An 11050-nucleotide genomic window follows, 5' to 3' on the forward strand; every position below is an offset into this window, starting at 1 on the left:
ACAAATAAGTGATATTTTATAGGGCCCTGACTTTTCACATGCATCCTTCAGGAAAAAAAAAAAAAACCAAGAAAATGAGATTATTCTAACAATATTCAAATTTTTCAATGACTACGGTTTAGAACTGTGACCAGTGTGTAGTCCATTAGGAAAAAAGACCCAGCAGAAGAAATATTTCACTAAAATAAAAAATGTGAAGCTTCTCTTTGTACATTTGCAATTCAACTAGATATATTTTTAGAAAAAATATCCAATCTTGTCTGCCTATTTCTGCTGTTGATATATCACCTCACAGAGGTAATTTTTCTTTTTTCTTCTACTTTAAACTCTTTTCTGTTATCACTTGTTCATTTTCTACATAGATATATATTCCTACATATATGTTCTATATATATGAATCTCAAATCTGTAACTTTTTCGTTAATCTGCAATAACTGAGTGTTATGTTTCAAACATTTTCTTTTTGTAATGTAGATACTAGAATTGGCCATGTCATTCTACTATTATTTCCACCCATGAATAGTGAAGAAGTACCCTTCTCATGACTCAGTAGTATTCTCTTGATCCAATCTTTAATCTTTGCAAAAATCACATTAGCGTAGTCATTTCTATTTCATTCAGATTGTATTGAATATCTTTGTCTTATTTCAGATAGCTACAGAAGATGTAGGATATATTTCTTTTCCTGTTTGAAATTTAAAAGCCCATAGTAAACTTCTGCTACTGAATTGATTTTTTCTCTTCAGAAGAAACAAAGGCTACTCTTCTTAGAGTGTGCATCTTTCAGTTCTCTTGCTTCTTACAGCTAATATTGCAACGTAAGTGCAACCTTTGAATTATAGTATATTAATAATGTGTTTGAGAAAAGTCCCTTTGAAGTCTGATGAAAAGACTACAGGAAGAACCTTTTATAATATTTCTTATATGGATTTCTTTTATAATAATTGATTCTTGTTCACAAAATGGAAATTTCTTGTTGCCATGGTTAATACAGGTTTTGCTGTTAATTTGGTATGTCTTGTTGAAATTTAATATTGTGTTTAACTGATGTATGCTGCAATGTTATTATTACCACAAATCTGGGGTCCTGAGATCTTTGTTTTAGCACTATGCTGAAAGAAGGAAACGAGCCATAAGAATTAGATATTTCTTAATTTTTGTAATTTTTTTTCAACTTAAATGTATCAATATATATGTATCTAGTCTCATATGCATAAAATTATTATGTTTCAGCTGTTATAATTTAATATCAGTCTTATAGCAAAAAGTAGAATTCTCAAAGTTTTGTGGGATTTTTAGCTTCTAATAATTGGGGTAAGTTTACTTTTGCCTTTTACCTTTTTTCTTATGACATTAGTCACCATTAGTGAATATTTGAGTATCCAAACCCAAATATTTCAGTTTCCAGAATATTTCAGGAACTTAAATGAGACAAAAGAAATTTGTTGATTGATAGGAAAAAAAAAAATGAAAGGCATGATGACAAAGAAGAGCAGAGAAAGGAAGAGTAAACAAATGGTATAGATTAAAGCATAAAGATTTTTTGTTCAAGACATAGTTTTTGTTCAATAAATTCTGAAGTACTTAGTCCACAGACCTAGTTTTAGAAAGGGTATAAAGCAGCTGATAACACATTCTGTTTCCCCCCAATATGTGTATCCTTTAAATGTGTAGCTTTGACCTACATTCTGTGATATCATCAACTTCTGGTATTTGGAGAACAATTTGGCCTTATGTCTAATTACTGAAGCATAGCGCAAGGAGTTTACTGAACAAGAGTGTTTACTAAAGATGTCTGGTCTTTAAACCATTAGCCTTTAATTATGAAAACACTACAGAATCAGTTCTGATGTTTATAATTGATTTTCAGAGGAAAATTCTCTGACAGTTGCATTTGAAGGCTTAGCTCTTATCCGCCTGCCAGCATTTGGTCCAAAGTGCTGCAGCCTACTGTGGTTCGATCACAAACATCAGTGGTGATTTCTTCAGTGTGTCTTGCTTGTTCTTCAAGAAATTTTAAGATATTGGGGTTTTCCCCCTAAGACATTATAACATGATAAAGAAGAGCTGCTCAAACAAAAATTTTCCATTTAAAAATCTCAAAAACATATTAGTGAAAATAGCATAACACTCCGCTCCTAGAAAGAAAATATTCCTAAATTTTGCTTGATGGTTGAATGTTCAGGAGTTCATGTAAGGTCTTTAACTTTGGGATGTAATTAATCCAAATTTGCAAAGTAAGGGGTTTCTTGTATTAAGCAACCATCAGGTTACAGGTTCCTCCTAAGTAGCAGGGACAAATGTTGATTCACGGGGATCCATAAGAAGCGTGTAATATTGGTCATTTTTGCTTCTCATTCTTATTGTTTTCTGGTGTACCCAAGAGGACTTTATTGGTCAGAAACCAGTATTTTTCTGTTTCCTACCCCTATAATTATCTCTGCATACCACTAAACTGGGATTTTAAATTTTTATTTCAAACCTAGGATATACAATTCATACACAGCGAATTAAAGAAAAAATACATTTTGAAATTTTATTGTATTTATGACTGCCATGATTTAATCCCAGTCAGCAACCAAGACCCACACAGCCACTTGCTTACTCCCCCACCACACTGAAGGGGGAAAGAATCAGAGGATAGAAGTTAGGAAGCTCCTGGGTTAAGCTAAAGACAGGCACACAAGCAAAGTAAAACAAGGAATTAATTCACTGCTTCCCATGGGCAGACAAGTATTCAGCCATCTCCAGGAGAGCAGGGCCTCATCACATGGAACACTGACTTGGAAAGACAAATGCCATCACTCTAAATATCCCCTCATTCTTCCCCTCACTTTATATACTGAGCATGATGCCATACGGTTTGGAATATCCCTTTGGCCAGTTTGGGTCACCCGTCCCAAAGGACGCACATGGCTGTGTCTCCTTCCAGCCTCCCATGCTCAGCAATAGCAAAAACATCTCTATATTATCAACCCTGTGTTCACCATAAATCCAAAACACAGCCCTATACTAGCCACTGTGAAAATAATTATTCCATCCCAAATCAGCACAGTGAGCTAAAATCTCAGATTAGAAGACTGGAAAGAATAGGGTGTGACCACTTTATAGAGCTCTGAAATACTGAATGAGTATATCTGCATAGTGCTTCAGCAATTACTTTAAGCACCTGAAAACCAAGGATGTGTGTACTAAGAAACTATTTGTTTATTGCTATTCTTCCTAACTTATATTCATTTCATTTCATGTCATCCATTTCACTTAATTTGGATGTAACAGTTACATGGGTAAATACCAAAATAAGCCCTGCTAGTAATGAGGTCTGTTAATGTATCAGTAATTTTGTATTTTATACACCCTCAGTAAAGTGCATTGAGAGACAAGAAGTTAATAACTTCATAAAATAAGCCAGTGGCACAGCCTTTGCAGGCACTGTGACAGGCTGTTTACCTGGTTAGGCAGTGGGAACAACCCCGGGTACAGCCTGGCTCTGCATTGTCACCGCAGCAAGAGTCAAGTCCCTCTCGGGTGGTTGTGGGTACACTTATCCAGGGAGAAGCAGAGTTCTGTAGTATGGGCATGAACCTTTCTGTGGCACCTGGCTTCAGTGTCAGAAAATGGTCTTGGATGTGTTTAATTTATTAGCCCTGACAAATATAATTAAGTACAAAAGAGTTGATGCATTTTATTCCTTGAAATGGGCTTTAAAGTTAGTTGAGTTTAATGGAAAAGAACCTTTTAAACTTACTGGCATGTAAAAAAGGCACAGAGCAATTTCATCTAAATTTAGATCTCTAGCAGCTGCCATGTAAGTTACCCTACACTTTCATTATGGCCAAAGGAGAGGAGTAAGTTTCTCCACATCTAATTTATATGGTAGCTGTCTATCTTATAACAACCTGAAATTTCTTCTGTAGGTGTTTCTTTTCCTCTCACTGATTACAAAGTGATCCTTGTGCAGATTCTGAAGGTTAATTTTTAGAGCTCTAAGCATTGCTCTGAAATTAATCCTAACCTGAATTAGCTATAAACTTTCTAAAGGTAAAGTACTGGGAGTTTTTTTCTCAGATGTGTGACAACACCATTCAGTTTCTCCTGTTCTAGGTGTTTAACCTAGAAACATACTTGGTTAAGAGCTCTACTCTACTTTTTGTTTACTTTGATCACCACAGGTCCTTGAATCAGGAATTTTGAGTAACTTAAAAGGCATATATATAAAATATTTATCATTAATATGATAATAAGAAATACCTGTGTTTTATAGAATAGGGTTTGTATATAAAATAAAAAATATTGATAGAGTGATGAGAGTAGATACATATCTGTGGTAAAACTGTAAATGGTTTAATTTTAAAAATTTAACTCTGTCATTTTTTTCACTTATATGTCAGACTGAACCTATCATTAAGTTTTGTATTATTTCTCTTTAATTTTTAGAATCATAAAAATTATTGTCAAAATGTAATGATTGTATCACTGTGAAAATCTCAAATCAACATCACCACCTTCTCATCTTTTTCTTTCTACTCTACTATAATTGTAGAGTAAAAAGGCATACCAGTAGCGCAAAGTGTGATTTTCTAAAGTAAAACACAGCCATGGAAAAGCAAAGAAAATGGACAAGACTAACCATATATTTCCACTTAAGGAGATACCCATGATTAGTAACTAAATTTAACCTAAGCTATATTGACCTTTCCAAATTTTAATTAAGGAGCAAATGTTTATATTTTCAAGACTAAACCTCCATTATTACATAAGTAAATTATAAATAGAAATATATTTCATTAATTTCTGTAGTAATCTCATTTCTTGATACTCGAACTCTTTTCTTAATTGAAAACTTGGATAATCTAAATTAAATATTTTTGTAGACACGTTTAATTTTTTAAATTTTATTTATGTTTAATTTCTTTAAATTTTTTATCCTTATGTTTTTGCTTTCTTTTTAAATAATTACATTAGCACACTTTAGAATTTACTGAATAGTAGAAAAATCATAAAACAGGTCGGGTTGGAAGGTACCTTAAAGATCAACCAGTTCCAGCCATAATGTCATAGGCCAGGATAGCTTTCATTAGATCTGCTTTTCCAAAGCTCCATCCAACTTGACCTTGAACATTTCCAAGGAATAAAATGTTCACTCTTTCAGAATCTTTAGAAATTGCAAACTTCTGAAGTTGTAAAAACTCAAAAAGTCCTCTAAAACACCCCTAAATTTGTGAACTGGGTTATGCCAACTGACTCTATAGGTCCTGGATCCATGTTCAAAGGTATAGTACTATTCTTTACCTCTCCTAATTTTAAATTTTCTCTTTTCTGCACAGGATTGACTCTATGATAGTCTCAATTATTTGACCTCTTTCTACCAGCTCTGCTTGCTTGCCTGCCGTACCAGCCCCTAAAGCTTGACAGGAATTAATTAAAATCTAACATTGAATCGGAAAATTTATGTCTTATGCACATTTGATAAAAATGACAGAAGCTTGCCCAACTGACTTACCTGAAAAATTGCAGTACCACTAGAAAGATTATCAGTCCCTAACTCTACATGCTGTGTATTCAAAAAATACCATTTTACTTTCCCCCAGTGTAGCTGTTTGAACCTGACTGGATGCCAGACATCCAGCAAGCCACTCTATTACTTTATTCCTCATCAGGACAGGGGGAGAAAATAAGATGAAAAAAAACCCCTTGTGGGTCAAGATAAAGGCAGTTTACTAACACAGCAGTGAACTTTATGAGCACACAAAGAAAGGAAAATAAAACCAAAATTTTAATCTCTTCTTCCCATCAGCAAGCAATGTCTGGCCACTTCCCAGGAAGCAGGACTTCAGCACATGTTGTGGTTACTCCAGAGGGCAAAAGTGGTAAACAAATTATAAATTACTCTCCCCCATCCTTTTTCCTTCTTTACTTTAGCTGCTATTGTTGAGTACATCATACAAGGAAACCCCTTTGGCCACTTTGAGTCAGCTGTTTTGGTTATATGCCCTTCCAACGTCTTGCCCATGTGCAGACTTCTGTGTGGGTGGATGGGTTGTGAGAGAATAGAGATAGTGCTGAAGGCAATCTCGACCCTGAGGAGTTGCAGCTGTGTTAATTACCAAAGAGAAGGAACAGCCCTGCCCTTAACAGGTCACAGCTGTGTCCAATAAGGATGGGTGTTATAAAAGAGTGGGTTAGCTGGTTAATAAGAGAGCTGGAGTCAGTTAGCTGTGCTGTGGGGAGTAAGGGGCAGGAGGTTGTGCAAGGTTCTGTAAGGGTTAGTATGTGCTGTGAGGGGCAGGAAGGAGTCAGCCAGCCGTGTAGAAGGAAGAGAAAAGGAGTCAGTGCTATGAGGAGCTGCCCATGAGAACTCACAGAGAGAAGGTATGAAAGTCTTATGGTAGGATGTTAAGTTGATGGTCAGTCAATGGTGCTAAGCACCGATGCTGATACTTCTGGTGAGGGTGAAGTGTTGGAGAGTCATCACTGAGGCTGTGTCAGCCCTATTCAGCAGGAGACAAAACATTGTGGTGTTACCAAGACCTTTCCAGCTGCCAATGCAAAGCACAGAGCTATGAGGGTTGCTGTGGGGAAAATGAGCTCCATTTCAGCTAGATACAACACTCCCAGAATAAAAAAAAAAAATATATATATATATATACACAATAACAAATTAATAAGAAAGTTTGAAATAACAACCAAAAAATGCTGAATTTTTATGTTTTGTATTTGTTTTGTGGACATCCTTTTCATGCTTCAAACTTATTAGAGCTCTTAATTACTTTTGATAATCATGCACAGACACATGTCCACAGACAAATTTGGGGGTTTCATTTGGTGTATAGGTTTTAATATTGATGTTTGCTATGGATTTAATAGAAAGAGAAATCTTTAGAGTCCTTACTAAGCCACTTCTTTCTAACAGGATTAATGAGTGCTGGACTTCATTAATTTTAAGTATTTGCTTTGAATCAAGTGCTCTCCTTAATTATTTAACAGCATAAAGCTAGTATAGGGTCAAATTCACCATAGTCCTTAAGCTGGAAAATTTCTCTTTACTTTTTTTCATTTTTTAGGTTTTTGGTTCCATGTATATTTTACCTGCCCCCTTTTTTTTTTTTCTTTCTTTCCAGAGTGGGAGAAAGAATCATTTAATACTATAATTGAAATTCACAGTTATTATTAAACACAGTGCTGTATGTTCTCCTGGATAGACATTTACTGCCAAGCATCAGCTGGACTGGCAAAGGTCAATAATATTTCAAATGCACCAACATAAGCTCAAAGAATTATACTTCAGGGTTCAAAATTATTCTATTACTATGTGAGAAAGTAGTTCCATGTCATCTGACCACATTTTAACTAATTTCAGCTGGCTTTGGGTTTTCATCAGTATATGTGAGGATGAATTCTGACCACTGCCTTTGCTGATTATGGTTTATTGTAATTTCATTCTGTCAGGAATATGACAGCACTCTGGAGCAATCTAAAGGTTTTAATGCTCTTGCTGATTCTGGTGTGTGCAGTGGTAAGGTTGATCTGTCAGAGTACTGTCAAGGTGGAAATAAAAAAGGCTGAAACCAATGACATCCTGAAAGAAGAGTTTTGGACAGAGGTCTCTCCCCATGTGTAGTGCAGCAGTCAAGTGTCCATAAGGACACTGAGAGTTCTGGCTGCTAGTGATTAGAGATGATTACAAGAAGTATAACAAGTCTTTCAAGTTGTTAGTTTTTATAAATGAGAATCAATATGGTGAGATATGGAGTCTTAGAGAAGCGGAATTATTTTTGTTTCTCTCACTTTTGCTTTTGTGGGCAGGTTATTTAATGGGAATGATCCCATAGCTGTAATTTCAGTTTGCTTTTACATTATTTTAAGTATGAATAGAGGAGTATCTCAAGATAAATTTCCACTCTTTAAGAAGGGGAAGAAGAAGAAAATCTTAGGGGACTAGAGTAGAGGCCCATCAGTCTGCCACATTCCTCTGCAAGCCATGCTCAGTTGCAGGAAGGACAAGGAAGTGAATATAAACAGCTGACGAAGAAGCAGCAAGGTCTGCTAGATAGCCTTTGTGGGAGAGAAAATGTGCTCTGTTGACTTTGTAATCTAATTAAATACAAAGAAATTGGGACAAAATGCCTCAACAAGTCTAAAGACAATAGCCAGTTGTAGGGAGCAGCTGATGTGATGCAGAAAGCTGATACCTAGAGGGACATCCATAGGCTGGAGGAATATCATCACATTCAACAAAAGCAAATGGGAAGACCTACCCTTGGATAGAATAATTCCAGTGCAACCATGAAGACTAAGCTCCTTCTGGTTAGAAAGCAGGCTGATGGAAAAGCATAGGGATGTGAAGGAGAAGAAGCTAAACATGAGTCATCAATAGTGTCATGCAGCAAAGAGAGAACGGCAATCACCTGCTGGACTGTATTAACAAGATGGAAGCCAGCTGCCACCTGAAGTACTGAATCCTGCACTCAAGGTTCGCAGTACAAGGAAGATTTTGACATGTTGGAATTGAACTGAGTACAGTGCTACAAGGCTGTTTGGGGTGTTTGAGCCCTGGGCATGTCACTGAAATGAAAAATGACACTGCTGGTATCTCTTTATCAAGCAGAGACAGCAAAAGGTAGACTGTTAGAGAAAACCTTTCTCATACACACATGTTGTTGGGTACTGGCCTACTTTTGGCTTTGATAGAGTTAATTTTCCTCCTACTGGTCAGTATAGTGCTCTATTTTGGATTCAATGTGAGAATAACGTTGAGAGCACACCAGTGTTTTTGTTATTCCCCATAAATCAAGGAGTTCTTCATTTCCCATGCACTGCCAGCGAGCAGGAACACAAGAAGCTGTGAGGGAGAATAACCAGGGCAGCTGAAGTGGTCAAAGGGATACCATAAAACATCAGGCTCAGTGTGCTGACTGGGAGAAGTAGGCTGTGAGCTGTCTGGGATTGGTTGTTAGGGGGTGAGCAATGGTATTAGGCATCACTTTGGGTTTTTGTTTTCTTGAATTTTCTCCTGCTCTGTCTTTTCCTTTCTCTGGTCTTTCCCATTTCATTATGATTATTAGTAATATTATATTGTACTTTATTGTATTTTAATTATTAAACTGGCCTTATCTCAACCCACAAGTTTTACTTTTTTCTGATTCTCCTCCCCATCCCTCCAGGGTACAGGAGGAGCAAGTCAGTGCCTCTATTTCTTTCTGTTGTTGTGATTATTTACAATAGGTACTGTAAGGCTATGTGAATGAAAACTGTCTGCTCTTCTAGGGACATCTGGTAAATGGCCTTTTCAATAAAAAACCCAAACAAACATACAAAGCAACACAAAAAAAAAAAAATTTAAAAAACTCCAAAAAAATCCCCCCAGCCAAACAAAATAACAAATTGCAGAGCAACAGAATTTTTTAAGATGAAAAAGGCCTTAAATATCATTGAGTCAAACTTCCTTCTCTAGAACATGAAGCAACTTGTTAGAATAGGGTATTTGTGTAATGCTAACTCCTCTGAGATTTTCAGCATTGTATGCCTGTTATACACAATTGGTTTTAGTCCTTTTCTTCTATCCCCACCAGTAAGTTTTATAATTTTCACCACAGGAGCATCTGTTATTTTAACTGGCAATAAATACCAGTATAAAATACAAAAGCAATAGCAAATGCAATCTTTTTGGGTTGTTTAATGGACATTGTATCAACAATAGCAGTTTAAAAAAATCCTTTGATAATCTCACATGCAATCACATTAAATACCTGTAAATAATGAAAACATAAAACACACTAAAAATTATTGTAAGAATATATTGTACTATTGTTATGATCCAACCAGTGAAAGGTGATTCTGCCCAAATTAAGGTGCAAGGCAAAATGTATGCTGAAGTCAATAATATGGATTTTATTTAACAGTATATGTGAGGCAGAGGGCTAGAATGACATAGAAAAGGGGTTGGGGATGCTGCTAAGATCAGTGTCTAGTACTAGGAATGGTCCACTGAGTGGGATCAGCTGCTGATGTAGAATATTTTCTGCTCATGTAACATAATGGTGGCCACAAACAACCCCTTTATCTGATCAGAATACCTTCAGTAGAAATAGTCCCTAGACATGAAACCACTACTTAGCAAGACCTATCTAAAACCAAGAGAAAAAACAACAAGAGGAAAAGACAAACCCCAAGAAGACAATTAAAATACATATTTTAAATTTAAATGTGATGTCACTTTTTAAATTACTTAAATATCTTCAAGACAACCATTTTAGATTGTTTCGTTCAAGAGAAACCTGGTTTTCCTTTATAGAGGTTTATACCAAGTTCATGTCAAGAACCCACTCTTCATGACCAATTTTGGTTCTGAAATCTTTTAAATAAGGCTCAGGACAATTAAGATTCTGAGGAAAAAAAAAAACAGAATGAATGTTTCCTCTTTGTATTTAAACCCTCAGTGGTAAATGCTAAGAACAAACACCCCTAAACAAACCTCGTAATGCCAAGGCCAACAGTAGAAACTAATCTTTTCTACTCAAGTCTGTGTTCAGACGTGTAAAAATAACACCTCAGCTTCAGATCACAAGCCTTGTTTCTTCAGAAGTATCAGTTCATAGGTTATAAGTTAGGAATCAATATACAATGTGTAACAGATTCTGGACTTGAAAGAACAAGGAGAAAAGCAGAAATAACCAGAGCAAGGGGAAGGGCAGGCCCTTTAAAATCTCAGGCACATATAGTTGTTAAAATAGATCAATCTGTTATTCAGGCTGTGCCAGTTTGTTTCAAGCCTTGGTTTGACCTTTGCACCACTTAAGTAAGCAGTTTTTGAGATCCTTCTGCTTAGAAAACTATTTTCTGGAGCCAGTCCTGAGGGAAAAATTGTATGAACCCTTAGCAGACTATTGCCTTGTAGAAGACCTTTCTCACCTCGAAAGATCATGCATCCTAAGAGCCTAAAATTAAAGTCTATGGGCATACTACATATTTAGGGAAAGAAAGAAGTAGTGTGAAGTAAGCAACTGGTAAATGTGATTTTTGACATTAATAAAAAAGAGCCATAGATTTT

At 35.9% G+C, this 11050-nt stretch overlaps 1 long non-coding RNA gene across 1 annotated transcript; it reads left to right on the forward strand.

Annotated features, from left to right (window-relative positions):
- Positions 1 to 261: 261 nt before the first annotated feature.
- LOC140683958 (uncharacterized) lies at positions 262 to 10386 on the forward strand. Its single transcript, XR_012055649.1, has 2 exons — positions 262 to 297; positions 652 to 10386. It is a non-coding gene; the product is annotated as an uncharacterized lncRNA (long non-coding RNA).
- Positions 10387 to 11050: the final 664 nt, after the last annotated feature.

Source organism: Taeniopygia guttata, chromosome 1 (genome assembly GCF_048771995.1).
Source record: "Taeniopygia guttata chromosome 1, bTaeGut7.mat, whole genome shotgun sequence".
NCBI lineage: Eukaryota > Metazoa > Chordata > Aves > Passeriformes > Estrildidae > Taeniopygia > Taeniopygia guttata.